This window comes from Echinops telfairi, unplaced genomic scaffold (assembly GCF_000313985.2).
Source record: "Echinops telfairi isolate 266 unplaced genomic scaffold, ASM31398v2 ScPeMD7_7468;HRSCAF=8506_0, whole genome shotgun sequence".
Taxonomy (NCBI): domain Eukaryota; kingdom Metazoa; phylum Chordata; class Mammalia; order Afrosoricida; family Tenrecidae; genus Echinops; species Echinops telfairi.
The window spans coordinates 2861696-2878497 of NW_022111369.1; positions in this window are offsets into that span (position 1 = coordinate 2861696).

Sequence of the window (16802 nt, forward strand, 5' to 3'; positions counted from 1 at the left end):
TTTTCCCTAGTTCTCCCAAAATGAACAGTGTTGCTTCATAATGAGAGAAAGGTCATAAATTTTATTTCTAAAAGGAAAAAAAAGTAGAGTGTTGCTTAAAATGTTCTTGAAGATTCACTAATTATTTTGGCTTAAATGAAAGAAGAAAGCATTGTGAAAGAAAGAACTTCCAATGCCATCATTTGCCATCAACGGTGGCCCTATCTGTCAAATATCTTACCATAGTGTTACCAATGAACATCTGATACTAAACATTTGACTGGCCAAAACAGACCTCAGATTTTTTTTTTTAATAAGAATAATCTTATAGAAGTGATGCTAACAAACCCATGGACAAGGGAACAACAAGTGATCCAAAACCAATGGCGAGGAGGGTGTAGGGGGCCTAGTAGAGCTTGATCCAGGGCAATGTAACCAAGAGGAATTACTGAAACCCAAATGAAGGCTGAGCATGACATTGGGACAAGAGGAAGGAACTAGGAGGCAAGGGCCACTTATAGAGGTCTAAATACAGGCATGTACATATATAAATATATTTATACATGACAATGGGGAAATAGATCTATGTCCATATATTTATAGGTTTAGTATTAAGGTAGCAGATGAACATTGGGCCTCTACTCAAGTACTACCTCAATCCAAGAACACTTTGTTCTATCAAACTGGCATTCCATAATGCTCACCTTTCTGACACGATCACTGAAGACAAAATGGGTGCATAAGCAAATGCGGTGACAAAGCTGATGGTGCCTCGGTATCAAAAGATAAAGGATCTGGGGTCTTAAAGGCTTGAAGGTAAACAAGCAGCCATCTAGCTCAGAAGCAACAACGCCCACATGGAAGAAGCACACCAGCCTGTGTGATCATGAGGTGTTGAAGGGATCAGGTATCAGGCATCAAAGATCAAAAAAATTTTATCATTGTGAATGAGGGAGAGTGCGGATTGAAAGCCCATCTGTAGGCAACTGGACATCCTCTTACAGAGGGTTGCTGGGAGGAGGTGAGCCAGTCAGGGTGCAGTATAGCAACAATGAAACATACAACTTTCCTCTAGTTCTTTAATGCTTCCTCCCCGCCCCACTATCATGATCTCAATTCTACCTTACCAATCTGGCTAGACCAGAGGGTGTACACTGGTACAGATATGAGCTGGAAACACTGGGAATTCAGGACAGATAAACCCCTCAGGACCAATAATGAGAGTAGTGATACCAGGAAAGGAAGAGGAAGATGGGGTAGAAAGGGAGAACCAATCATAAGGATCTACATATAACCCCCTCCCTGGGGGACAGACAACAGAAAAGTGGGTGAAGTTGGACAGTGTAAGACATGACAAAATAATAATAATTTATAAATTATCAAGGGTTCAGGGAGGTGGGGGAGCTGGTGAGGGAATAGGTAAAATTGAGGAGCTGATACCAAGGGCTCAAGTAGAAAGCAAATGTTTTGAGAATAATGATGGCAACAAATATACAAATGTGCTTGACACAATGGAAGGATGGATGGATTGTGATAAGAGCTGTACAAGCCCCCAATATTATTTTTAAACGAAAAATACAAAGAATAATCTTATATTCTTTATCACTGCACTACCAGAGCTCCTGATTACTCGGTGTTTATTTCTTTTTGTTATGCACTTATTTTAAATAAAACAGGAATCATCGGTGTCTGCACCATGTTTGTTAACTTTGGGTGCATTTGGGTCTATTTCCACTCCTAGCGAGCCCAGGTGACACAGTTGAGCAACCCCATAGGGGTTGAATAGATAATTGTGTATCATGTTCAGTCAATGTCAGCTCACTTGTGGTCTTTTCTGTACAGCACATTATATCTACTACAGAGAGTGTAACGGTACTCACTGCTTCATGTCTGATGCCTGAGTGCATTGGAAGATCAGCACTAAGGCTATGTAAATTTGGTACTGCACTGAGGGGTTCTATTCCTCTCTAATGAGAACATATTTTCTGGTTAGTTAGAGGATGAAGATACCATCTCTCTACTTCCAATGAACAGATCTTGTGCAATCATAAGAAACTAGACTAGACCCAGATATGCAGCACATGCCCCCTCATTCACATTTTGACTCCAATATATGCACATCCACACCTTGTTTTTAAAGTTTTCTGCAAGGTTGGAGGAAGTACTGTCTCATTCCAAAGTTAAATCCTACACCTATGCCCTCCTACACATACACATCAATATCGTGTATCCCACTGTTTTCTCCCTACTTCTTTGTCTAAGTATATAGTTTCTACATCACCTTTTAAGTCATGCTATATTATCCTATTTGGAGTGGATCAAAAGCTATCTGGAGGAAACCTGGTTGCTGTACTAAACTCAAAATATCCCAAACAATACACGTAAAATTGCACTGATTTAAATTTCCATTTCAACACCCATAGAAATCCCAAGCAGGATGTGTATTTCATAAAGGAGATCCTGTGATTATCACTGTAATGAGTCCTTTAAACTGCTTTGTGCTTAGTTTATATATTGGCTCTTTATTTATTCAAATACATTTTCATCTTTTTAAAAAATTGCTTTGGCAAAGGATTGATTGTGTGCATTCACCAGCCACTTTAAAGTTCTGCAAAGACTTCAAATGATCTACAGGGGGGGAAAAATCCCAAATACATCAAGAATAGTTTACATTTGCTTTGATGATAAAAATAGAATTTTAAAGCAATAAGACAGTTGAAGCATAATTTCTGAGAATAACCATTCATTTAACAACACTTGCCTACATTTCAAAAACAAACATTTTTTTATGTCTCTTGTTTCCTGATTTTTAATAGTCTTCTGACTATCATCTAACAAATATTTGTTTAGCTGCTAAGTACACGGCATTGTCCTAATCCCCGGGAATGCAGCAGATACTATAATTACCCAATCCTATTAAAAACCTCAGATCAGAAGAATTTCCACTATTACAGGGTAAAGTCCATCCATACTTATTAGTAAGGCAATTATCATCTTTGATAGTCTGAGTCCAATTTACATCTAGAATTTGTTTAAATCAGATGATATCAAATATTTTAGGGTTCTAGACTCCTTTGTTAGAAATTTGAGGAAAAAAGTTATTCCTACTGAAAACTCAAGCAATCAAAGTAAAGCTAGAGATACTGGACGTCATCAGTGTAAAAACTTTTGGGTCAAAAGATACTATTGATGAAAAAGCTATGATTAATTATTAATGCAACATTATTCATGAAAACACAATGCCGTGAACAGTAGGTATTGACAAATCATATATGAAATAAGGGTTAATACTGAGAATATATCAGGAATGCTTATAACTCAGTAATAAAAGCACATAATAACTTAATTTTTAAAATGGACTGAAGATTTGGATAGACATTCCTCCAAAGATGACACATCAATGATCAATTAATACATGTAAAAAACACTCACCAGGAGTATTTGTGATGGAAATTCAAATCAAAACCACAACAAAATAATACTGCTTATCCACGTAGCGGTATATATGTGTATGTTTGTCAGTATATATTTTAAGTAACAAGTGATGGCAAGATTCTAGAAAAATTTGGACCTCCATCTTTTCCCTGGTGGGCATGTCAAGTAGTGCAGTATCTATAAAAAACATTTTGGTAGTTACTCAAAACGTTCAACATAGAGCTTCCATAGGATCCAACGGTTCCACATATATATAAATCAGGGAAGTGAAAACATATGTTCACACAAAAACTTGTTCAGGAATGTTCCTAACAGCATAGCAGCCTGATTAATAATACCCAGAGAGTGAAAACCACCCAAATATTCCCTACCAGATGAACAGATAGATTTAGGTATAAAAGGAGCAAATTACTGATGCATGTTCCCAAGTAGATAGACTTAAAAAGCGTTATGCAAAGTGAAAGAAACCAGACAACAAAGGGAACATACCATATACACTCGAGTAAGCCAACCGAATATCAGTTGAGGCACTTAATTTTACCACAAAAACTGCATTTTTAAACTGTGCTGAAAAACTCAGCTTACACATGAATATATAAGGTAATTGAGTGATTCCATTTGCAGGCAGTCCCCAGATGATGCAAGCTTTTCATTCCTAAATCTGGCTTTCAATTGCATGTCTACACGTCAGAATGGTTAGGGACGGTTTACCTCTAACGTCAGTGAGACACATGTCTGTCTTGTTGCTAGGTGCCGTGGAGTAGGTTCTGACCAGAGCAAGCCCATGCTCCCCACAAGGGAGCACTGCCCAGTCCGGGCGGGCCGTCCTCACATCCGTTTTCATGCTGGAGGCCAATGCTTCAGCCACTGTGCCCATCCATTGTGATGACGGTCTCCCTCGTTTTCATTGACCCTCTATTTTACGAAGCATGATTTCCTTTTCCAAGGACTGGTCTCTGCTGATAACATGTCCAAAGTATGTGAGATGTAGTCCTGTCATCTTTGCTTCTACGAATCACAGTTCTTCCGAAACAGATTAGCTTATTATTATAGAAATAAGTCCAGTTTCAGTAGAACATCATTAGCAAAATAGAACAGCAATAATGATGCTTTCAGCGAGTCACATAGGAATGCCCATTTGTTATTATGAACCACTTTATGTACCTCGAATTTTTTGTGTGATGGGCATTACAAAGATCGGTTCATCACTGTAAGTAGGTCCTTCATAACCCAGGACTGCCTGTATATTCACTGTTCAGACAAGCAAATCCATAGAGACAGGAAATAGATTGTGATTGCGAAGAGGAGAAAGAATTAGAGGTCAGGGTTGTGTGGCTCTATGAATATGCTAAAAAAACAACACTGAATTGTATGGTTTTTAAGTGAGGAGTTTGGGGGTATGTAAATTATAACGGAAAGAGAATACCAAATAAATTTACTTGTGTTTTATTGACAATGCAAAATCATTTGATTGTGTGGATCAGAACAAACTGTGGATAACCCTGAGATGAAAGGGAACTCCAAAACACTTCATTGTACATAGACTACGCGAAAGTCTATTAAACAAAACAAGGTGGCATTGAAGCAGCAAAGATGTACATCATGGTTGAATCCTTTCACCACAGTTATTCAGTATATATGCTGAGCAAATAGTTGGAGATGCTAGACTAAATTAAAAAGAGCATGTCATCAGGCTTAGGGGAAGACTCATTAACAACCTGCGATATGCAGATGACATAAGTTTCCTTGTTGAAAATGAAAGGGCTTGACATACTTACTGATGAACATCAAATAATATAGTTTTTGTATTGATTATACCTCAATATAACAAAACAAATATGGTCACAGTGGACAAATATGTAGCATCATGATAAACTAAGAAAATAGTGATATTGTCAGGATTTTATTTTCCTTGAATCTACAATCAACGCTCATGAAAACAGCAGTCCAAAAAAATTAGGGTGCATTGGACAGATGTGTTGCTAAAGAACTCTTTTAACGAGTAAATGTGTCACTTCAGGAGAAAGGTGCACCGGTCCCAAGCTAAGGTGTTTGCAATCCTCTGTATGGGAAAGCTGGACAATGAATAATGACGACGGGCAAGACTGATCCGCTGGATTATGATGTTGAAAAAGAACATTGAAAGGACCATGCCCTGTGAGAGGAACAAACAACTCTGTCTTGGAAGAAGTACAGTCAACACTCCTTGAAAGCCAAGACGAGCAACCTCTAGCGCATGGGCGTTGGACATATTATCAGGAGAGATCAGTCCCTGGAAAAGGACATCAGTCTTGGCAAAGTTGAAGGTCAATGAAAGACCTTCGCTCGAGGGAGATCCAAAGCCCATTAGTAGGCCACTGGAGATCCCTTGCAGAGGGGTATCGGGGAGGAGACGAGCCAGTCAGGGTGCGATGTAACAATGATGAGAAATGCAACTTTCCTCTAGTTCCTAAATGTTTCCTCCCCGCTCCCACTACCATGACTCGAATTCGACCTTGCAAGTCTGGCTAGACCAGAGGATGTACACTGGTACAGATAGGAACTGAAAATACAGGGAGTCCAGGGCGGATGAGCCCTGCAGGACCAGTGGTGTGAGTGGCGAAACAGGGAGGGTAAAGGGAGAATGGGTAGGAAAGAGGGAACCGATTACATGGAACTATATGTGACCTCCTCCCTGGGGGACAGACAACCGAAAAGTGGGTGAGGGGAGACGTCGGACAGGGCAAGATATGACAAAATACCAATTTATAAACTATCAAGGGCTCATGAGGGAGGGGGGAGCACGGAGGGAGGGGAAAAATGAGGACCTAATGTTGGGGGTTTAAGTGGAGAGAAAATGTTTTGAGAATCATGTACAAATGCGCTTTACACGATTGATGTGTGTATGGATTGCGATAACAGTTGTATGAGCCCCTAATAAAATTTTAAAAAAAAAAAAGAAAGACCTTCGCTCAACAAGATGAATTGGCACAGTGGCTACAACAAGAGGCTCAACTGTGACCATTGTCAGGGTGGTACAGAACTGGGCAGCGTTTTATCCTGTTGTACACAGAGTGACTATGAGTCTGAACCAATTCAACACACCTAACAACAATATCAATAACCCTTAATGATTGTGAGCCTCTTTTCCTGTGTTAGATAAATGTCCTCTCTGGTGGTGTCTCCTCTGTCCTAAGCCCATTTTAAAATTGAATTGTTTGCTTTTTTGTTGTGGAGTGCTTGGGTTTTCAATGTATGTTAGAGCGTAGACCCTACTGGGCATGTTGCCCCAAGGATGTTTCCCCATTCTGCAGACTCTCCTTTCATTCTTTTCGACAAAGTCTCCTGGTGAGCAGAAGAATCTCATCTTTAGGAGGTTCCAGCTATAATTGTTTTCTCGAACTCACTGTCGTCCTGTGGATTCCAACTCACGAGGATCCTGTAAGACACAGGAGAACTAGCTGCCTGCGTGCATTTCCAGACTGTAGCTCTTTGCGGTAGTAGAGAGTCTCATCTTTCTCCCGCAGAGTTGCTGGTGGTTTCAAACTGCTGATGTTGTGTTTTGCAGCCTAATGTATTATACACTGTGCCACCAAGACTCCCTGAAGTAATCATGGTTTAGGAGAGAAATAATGTCTATCTTTAAGAGAAACTGCAGCGCTTGTTAAAATAAAATACGTTCTCAACGTACCAAGCGGATCCAACAAAGAGCTGATTGCCATGTGTATATGTGTGTAATTCATCTTAATTCCACAGAAACAATTATTAAACAATTGAAATGCACTGCTATAGAAAAGTACCAGAGTGCTTAATTCATTTAACACTCAGGCCAGTGACTCTGGAAAGAATACATTTCACAACTTACTGGACTATCTCTACCAAAAATAGATCTTTATTAAAGGAATTTCGTGAAACTCTTCCACTTTCAAATGTTTCAAATATACAAGGCTGAAAATGAATCTTAGCTAAATTTTTTAAAATTATATTTTTCTAGAAGTTAAGGTATATAATTATATGCAATATTTAGGAGTTTTCTATCATCACATGTTTTTTAAAATTGTAACTGCAGCAAAACCTTGTTAATGTGACTCATCATGTTCCCCACCCCCACACCTCCACACCCCCACACCCCATTTTATTTTACCCTAACCTTGTTGTAAGCAGCTTATCCATCTATTTTTCAAGGGTGGAACTGGTAGTAAATAGAATGAGATGCTTGCAATAAAATAGTTTTTGTATACTTGGAATTTTTTTTTTAATTATGAGCATTATCATTGAGATCTTCTGCAGTCGTGAGGTTGGTATAAACCCAAATTCACTACAATAGCAGTAACATAGCTTTCAAAAAGTCCTGTGAGAAAATGAAAGAAAAGAAGTGGAGTCCTTCGCCGCAATTAAACACTTCCACACATCACGTCTCAAGACTCGCTGTACTGCATTGGAGAGGTGGGGTTAGACGGCTGAGCTCCGGTTCGCCTCACTCGTTTGACAGCAAACGAATAACCAGTGCCACTGGGTAGACTCGAGCACTTATAATCCACATGCTTCGCATACAGGCCTCCGCTGATGCCATTTCTGAGGCTAACGAGTGCCTGGTGCTTATTCTCCACAGCCACTCAAATCGAAGTGTCATCAGCCTAGCTCTGGTTGCTTGACCCGCTACCAAAATGCAGTGGGAGTTAATGACTGTTGACAAAGTAAACATGTAAAGGGTTTTTTTTATTTTGTCTTGTTTTTAATTCTTTTTTTTGTTTTAATTCTTTTTTTTAATTGGGGGCTCATACAACTCTTATCAAAATCCATACATCCATCCACTGTATCAAGCACATTTGTACATTTGTGTCCCTCATCATTCTCACAACATTTGCTTTCTACTTGAGCCCTTGGTATCAGCTCCTCAGTTTTCCCCTCCCTCCCTGCCCCCTCCCTCATGAACCCTTCATGATTCATAAATTATTACTATTTTTTCATGTCTTACACTCTCTAACATCTCCCTTCACCCACTTTTCTGTTGTCCATCCCCCAGGGAGGGGGTTATATATAGATCCTTGTCATCGGTTCCCCCTGTCTACCCCACCCTCCCTCCACCCTCCCAGTATCGCCACTCTCACCACTAGTCCTGAAGGGATTATCTGTTCTGGATTCCCTGTGTTTCCAGTTCCTATCTGTACCAGTGTACATCCTCTGGTCTAGCGAGATTGGTAAGGTAGAATTGGGATCATGACAGTGGGGGAGGCCGGTAGGAGGTGGAGCATTAAAGAACTAGAGGAAAGTTGTATGTTTCATCTGTGCTATACTGCACCCTGACTGGCTCATCTCCTCCCTGCAACCCTTCTGTAAGGGGATGTCCAGTTGCCTACAGATGGGCTTTGGGTCCCCACTCCGCACTTCCCCTCAATCACAATGATATGATTTTTTGTTCTTCGATGCCTGACACCTGATCTCATCAACACCTCGTGATCACACAGTGGTTTTAATTCTTAGCACTTAATATAAATGTTGTTGGTCCTTCCCAAAATGCCATAATTCCATAGTCAAAGGTGAAATCACTGGTGTATCTGACTAAGGGGTCTCTTGATTCCACCTGGGAACATAATTGGCCTTCAAAAAAACTCTGTTGAACACTTAGTGAATGAAGAATATTCATTTATCAACCAGAGCATTTAATTTGATTCTTTCCTATAATCTCAAACCTTCTCTCTATGAATGAATGTTAGCTCTTACCTGCAGCACCCTGCAGCATCCCTTCTGTGCATCATTTCGATATTAAAGAGGGTTTTCCTGGTTGCATATGGGCTCACCTAAACAGAAGGCTCTTCATGATCCCTGACTGTATTGTTATCCTTTACTAACAGCATTTTATAATTTGATTTTTACTTTCTTCTTTTTAAAAAAATATCTCATCATTTTCCCCTCCTTACCTAAAACATGGAGTTAGCAAGTTTAAGTGATCACACAAAAAATAAAGATACTCTGAAGCTAGGTGTTTCTTCCCAAAATTATGAAAAAGTGAAGGAAAAAAGCAAGATTATATAATGTTTCAGAGAATGCCAAAGCCTCTGGTTATTGAAGTACTTGCTTCTTATATAAACTTAAAACACTAAATTATTATTTTTTCAATCTAGGAATAACACACACTCATTAATATTTCTTAGGGAGAAGATTATTGGGGGGGGGAACCATGTTCCTTCCACCTCTATTGAAAGCCTCAGTAAAGTCATACCTTGTGTTACTGCACGTTACTGTGCTTCACAGATACTTTAGTTTCTACAGGATGAAGCTGCATGACCCCCTGTGGAGCACATCTACCAGTGCTCTTCTGCCAGCAGCATGTGCACTCTCCGTGTCTCTGAAACCCATTTTGGTAATTTTCACAATATTTCAAGCTTTTTCAGAATGCGCTCTACTGCACACTGAATAAACTACAGTATAATACAGACATAACTTTTTTATGCCCCAGAAAACCAAAAAGACCACCTGACTTGCTTTACTGCCATATTCATTTTATTGTGTTAGTCTGGAACTGAACCCTAAAAAGTCCTGGTGGCCTAGTTGGTTATAAGTAATGTTGGCTGCTAACCAAAAGGTCAGCAGTTCAAATCCATTGGCTGTTCCTTGGGAGAAAGATGAGGCTGTCTGCTCTGTAAAGATTTCCAGGTTCAGAAAGCCAAAGAAGCAGTTCAACTCTGTCCTATAGGGTCACTGTAAGTCTGAATTGATTTGATGGCAGTAGGTTTGTTTCTTGGGGCCAATAAACCCACAATATCTTTGAGGTATGCCAATGTTTTCATAGTTACAGATGACCATATAGAAACTAATATCTCTTTAAGTTATTTTTCCAATGATGAAACCTACCCTTTTTTTTGAGGGGGGATGGGAGAGAAGTAAGTCAACTTCTTAAATTTTTGTTCTAGAATAAAGCATAAATAGAATAAATTATTACATGCAAAACAGGAGATGCCAAATACTTTATTTGAGCACTAAGTTTGTACAAAATATGTTGCGCATAAAGGCTGGATAGGGGGTGGGGGAGGGTGGCATTCAAAGAGTATGTGGAATTAAAAGATCATGGCTTTTTTTCACAAAATATTTTGAAGTCCCCTCATGTTCATAGGAAAATTCAAACCTTGGAATCCTCTGGAGTAAATGGTTTTCATTTAATTTTTTTTTTATTCATAAGGAAAACATTTATCTCATGTCTTTTAAAAGTTTTCAAAAAATATAAAATAATTATAAAGGAAAGCTATTCATTAACCTAGTAATATAATTATAAATCATAAGATCTGTATACTTGAGGGTATAATTGAATAATTTTATTATCATCTAATTTGGATAGAAATGATATTTCTCAAAGGATTTAGACTCAAACCAGAGTTTAGAAACATTTTTCTCACTAGTTTTATTTCTGTGCTTAAAAAAAAAAACCCATAAAAACAACTGGGACTCTGGAATACAGCTGTCCTTGTTAGCATTCCAAAAATTAAAACTGATTTCCCTTGGCCAGGAACACTGTGGAAATAATGAAACCCAGCTTGCACATGGAAGATTAGCATGCTTACAAGAATTGTTAACATGAATCAGAAAATTGTCCATCTTGGACAAACCATCTCTATATCTCTTTAGCATATCAAAAATGAAATAACTAGGTGCTAAAAAAATTAGCTATTTAAAGAAAAGTATACCTTTTTAAAGATGTAAAAAATTAGTGTATTAAAATAAAACTCTTTATTCTTATTGTTGAAATTGATTGGTCTCAATAATGGTGCCAATGATAATAATTGATAATACTTCCGGAGTGCTAAATCCACACCAGTTATTCTCCTTATGGTTTTTATTTACTTTAATCTTCAACATCATCCTACACTTTTTGGATGAGGAAAGTGAGGCAGAAAGGCTAAATAACTTGCAGAAGTCGCTCAATAGCAGTCACGATTTGAACAACAGCAAAATCAACACCCGTCTGGGTCTGGCTGATTCCAACTCACACTGAGCCCGGCTACTTCTTAGCAGACATGTGCTCCATGCGGTCTTCGAGGGCTGTGATCTTTGGGGCCGTCAGACTCTTCTTTCACGGCTCTTCGGGGTGGATTCAAACTACCAACCTTCTGGTTAGTGGCTTACCATTATTCCAATTCAGACTCTGCATTTGAACCAAAAGCCAGTATTTGGGCCCAATGCCAAGTTCTCAGCGTTCTTAAAGAAGAAGGATCATATTTTTCTTCATCATGTTTCTCCTGGTAGTTGTGGGTTGGTATCTCTTTCTCCCACAGCACTTTTTTGTTTGCTTGTTTGTGTTTAACAACAACAAAAGAAAAGAATGATCTCAAGCCAGGCTTATGGTGAAATGCCACCACTCTGAAAGAGCCACATTAAAACCTAATGCCAAGTAAGGCTCAGGGCAAACTAAAAAATGGCCATAACATTTCATTTAATTCCCTCAATAACTCTGTTTCCCATGTTTAAGTAATTTGCCTCACAGTAAATGGTTATTTAGTGTAGAGCTGGGATTTCTCAGACTCGAGATTTTGCACGACTAAGACTAAAACCTATCCATTTGTTTATTCAGAACCTATGTTCTCCAATAAGCTAAAGCATATCTGTACCATCAGGCATAGTAAGAAAGATGTGAAGTTAAATTTAGTCAGAGTGACCACATACTTAGATTGAGGTTTCATCTAAACTGTAGTTAGGGATCTACAAGAAGCTTTGTAGAAAGTCCCGTAACCCTTACAATTGGCTGTATAAATGCCAAATTCCAAGTAATCCCAACCCAACAAGTAATTCCTGCACAACTTCAAACCCCTTTCCTTTCCCTAGTAAAATATCAATCCAAGAGCTTGAGTGTATCCAGGCTAATTAGGTCTTTGTTGAACAATAGCTCTTTTCTTTAAATCTGTGGCTTCTCACCCAGATGATATAAAGCAATTTCAGTTCAAGACTTTTACTTAATTGGTTTGCACCCTCATGGGGACCTCCTGGGCAGCCTCCTGCATATCTCCCACATCAGAGTGGAGGGACCATTCTTGGCCTCCCAGCAAAGCATCATTCTTCCAAGATTTATGCATGGCTTTCATGTTCACCCATTGAATTAAATCTAAAAGCTTTGCTCCTTTTAGCTTCCACTACCTTCCCTGAGGACAGCACAGCTTTGGAAACTTCTGCCTGTCAAAGGAAGGTTGTTTACCATTCAAAAAGTCTGGCAAAAGTAACAGTGAAGCAATTCTTTTGTACCCTGCAGCAGCCCCTATGGCTTAGGGCCTCGGATCACAAGAGCCCCAGTCACCCAACCTTGGAAAACAAGGCTCCCATCCAAAACTGAACCGCGGTTAAAAAAAAAGCTTTCCACTTTAAAATGCACACTTCTTAGACACTCTCCTGGTACTCTTTTAACCCATCTAATTAAGCAAAGCCCTAATCTAGCAAATATTGCCTTATTTTGTAAAATATATGGTGACAGGATCTTAGACTTCAAGATTGTAGTCACCACTTTTTCCAATTGCTTCATTTCCCCAGATAATTTCAACCAGGGCCCAAAGGATCCGAGTATCTTTCCAGTCAGCAGCAGGGTGGGTCCAGAGCCCACATGTATTCCTTTTCAAGCATGAGCACAAAGACTATTTTTAAAAGGGGGAGCTCAGGCGGGAGAGGGACAGGGGAGCAAGGGGAAAAAAAATCAACTTCTGTTAGAAACTTGGGTCACATGAAATGGTAAATCTGGCTCCAAGAGAGTCTGCAAATGAGAGAGTGACTACACACGGAAGTACAGTAAATGGCACTCGATCAAATAAATTCTCTGATTGCTAGAACAGTAGAATTATGAAGCACTGGCATGAATCCTCCTTTCAGCCAAGCTAATTCCCCCATAGGATGCCTCAGATTTGCTGGTATGTACCACCCAATGGATGGAACAACACCCTCTTATTTTATCGAGAATGGCCACTCTATTCTATGTAGAACCCGTATCGGCCAGCTTAGCCACATCTCTGAGGTAGCAAACAAACAGCACAGAATCCAAGCACCTCAAGCATCGTCTCTGTGATTATTATAAATAGTACAGTTCAGCGCTTCCAGCAAAGACAGCCTTATATACTAACCACTAGGGGGAAAGGTGGGGTTTTCTCTTAAAAAGCTAGAAATGGAACTCCCATCCAGCCCTGGCATGCCACCCCTAGCTGTATATTCTAGGGGAATAAAAGCTGTAAAACAACAGACACAAGTTCATTCCAGCATGATGCATTAAGCAACACTACAGAAACTGACAAATCCCCCAGATGTATCATAATATGGGCGAATCTGGTGGTGCAGTGGTTACACGTTAGGCTGCTAACAGCAAGATCAGCAGTTGGAAACCAGCAGTCGCTCCCTCCGAGGGAGAAAGAGGAGACTTTCTACTCATGGAAGCAGCGACAGTCAGAAGCCCACTGGGACAGGTCTAGCCTGTCCTCCACTGGTGCTGTGAGTTGGCCTCAATTCGATTGCAGTGAATTTGGGTTTGGTTTGAGAGGGCATGATGCTAAGAGAACTCAGTCAATCACAAATATATATATATAATAAGCATTGTATGACTATTAGAAGACGTCCCAAAAAGTATACACAAAAAACTGATGGTTACCAGGGACAACAGGAGGAAGGAGGGAGAATCTATCTCTAGATAACAAACCCAAACCAAACTCCTTGCTGTCGAGTTGATCCCAACTCATTTTGACCCTACAGACAGAGTATAAATACCCCCATAGGGTTGGCAAGCCATATCTTGGTAGAAGCAGACTGCCGTGTCTTTTGCCCAAGGAGTGGCGGCTGGATTCAAACCACAGCTCTTGGTTGGCAGCCACACACTTGGTGTGGCAACACCAGTGCTCCTTAACCAGTCAAAACCAAAGCCCCCTGCCAGAGAGACCATTTCAACTCAGACTGACCCCGCAGGACAGAGTAGATCAGCTCCCGAGGGGTCTCCGGGGCTGTAAATCCTTCTGGGAGCAGGCAGCCTCGTCTTTCTGCCAGGAAGTGAATGATGGGTTTGAACCACTGCCGCCAGGGCTACTTAACAACTAGGAGTAGAAGAGCCAAATGCTAGATGTATAGTGACCCCACCTAAAGCCCGTCTTTCCACCAACTGTTAGACCGGTCTTTGAAATAACCAGTCACACCTAGGAGGAATATGCCCCTTAGACTCTGAGACCATGAGGGCAACCTTTGCCCCCAACAAAGATGAGAAAACAATGAGTGGAAGAAAAACTGGACAAATGGAAATGGGTCGCCCTGGGTGGGCAGAACATGGACAGTTCGGATAGATAATGATCAGTGTAACAGAATAATTTGTATAGGAATTGTTCAATGAAAAATAGTTTTAGTGTAAACTCTCACCCAGAGCACAGTAAATTCTTCAAACAAAAATAGTCACATAGCTTCAAATATCATATAAACACAGCAGCCACAACAGTAGAACAAACTGACAGACAAGCGGTGGCCTCCATTCATAGAGCGGTCATGTGCAGCAAAAAGAACCTGCTAGCTGTGAACTGCCACCCTCTCCAGAGAGATGTACTACTGGACCTCAGCCCGTCCACACTAATGTTTGTTTTTCCTGGTCAGAGAGGGAATGTAATGGAGCATCACCATCATTACAGTCCTCTCTAGAACAAGGTACAATAAAAATATCAAATGTTCCATTTACTTCTATAACCCCGAAGTTGGCTATAAACGTGGCAAAAGAGGAAAGAGATGGTGAGGGTGATGTTTGCGGCTGTCTCTTGACCTCCATGCTCCCATTGCGAACACTGCAGGGAGTTGGGGCCACCAGGAAGTGATGGCTGTGATACATCAGCCCTGTGCACTCACTGCCATCGGGTCAATTCTCACTCGCTGCAACCCTATGAGGCAGGGCAGAACGGCTCCTGTGGGTTTCCAGGACTGTCACTCTTTACAGGAGTGGAAAGTCGCATCTTTCTTACTCACAGTGGTGGTGGTTTCAAACTGCAGACCCTGTGGATTGCAGCCCTCCATGTAACTACTACATACACCACCAAGGCACCCCTAAACTGAACAGCATCTGGAAATTCTCAAGCTCCTTCTTTTCTGTCTTGTTTTCTGGACTCATTAGCTTACATTTGTATATCAAGCCTCTTGTACTGCTATTAACTCGAAATTTAAAAAATAAAACTCTCAATGCCATCAACTTGATTCCACCTCATAGGGACCTAATAGGGCTAGGGTTGAACCCTCCCTGTGGGTTTCTGAGGCTGTCGTTATTTATGAGACTAGAAAGCATAGTCTTTGGCCTGAAGCTACTAACCAGAGACCACTGTCATAAGAAAAAACTTACTCAGGGTATTGTGCTGCCTATTCGAAAATTTTCTGACAAACTAAAGTTTCAACAACGTATGTGTGTGTGAATTAACATTTAATCTGTATGTGAATTATTACATAACCAGAAGTGGTTTTTTCAATACTTCTACCTTTTTAAAATTTTACATCAGAAGGTTCTTATTGCACCAGTGGGGTATGAGGTATGTTTTCCTTGTGAGTTAAGTGAAATGTTGTTTGGGCTCCTTATCTTCCCAAGGAAAGCAACTCTTGAGGCCCCCAGTCCCACTGGTCCTCAACCCCTGCACTTCTCCATCACACTGCCACTATGCCTGCCTCAGCATTCTCATCGGAGGTGCTGGTCAGAGGACTCAAGGGCAGAGAGAGAGACAAACTCAACTCCTTGGGTTTTCTTGCCAATTAGTATTTTTCATTGTACAGTAGATTATATGGAGGGGCCGGGAAGAAGTCCCTGGGTGGTAAAAATGATTAAAGCATTCAGAAGCTAACCAAAAGGTTGAAGGTTTAGGTTCACCCAAAGGCAGTTCAGAAGAAAGGCCTGGTGATGCACCACTGAAAAATCAGACATTGGAAATCTATCAGTGCAGCTCTCTTCTGATTCTCAGTTCACGCTGAGCGGGAATTGACTGGCTCACTGGTTTACAGCAGAGGACTGGCCTGGTGACTTCTAAACTTTAACCATCCAAGGCTATTGAGAACACTTTTAAAGAGAACCTTAGAATCGCTGCATGGTCAAATTTATGTTGGACTGTGTACAAGATAAAAGGAGAATGTTCAAGAAAAGAGAAAATTGTCATTAAATGATCTTTTTCCTCAAAGATACTCCTTACAGTCACAGTCCTGGACAGAATCATCTTGCAGAGGATATTGATATTATTCATATTTCTCAAACTAAATGTTTCTTATATATTAGCCATAACTTTGGAATCAGGTATATATGAGTTTAAAATTTCCATCTGTCACTGTGTGTCCTTAACTTCTCTGAACTACAATGATCTATCAGTCAAACAATTTAAGATACATTTAACACTATCTACTTTTCTCAATATGATACATTTAATACTATCTACTTTTCTCCAGCTGTA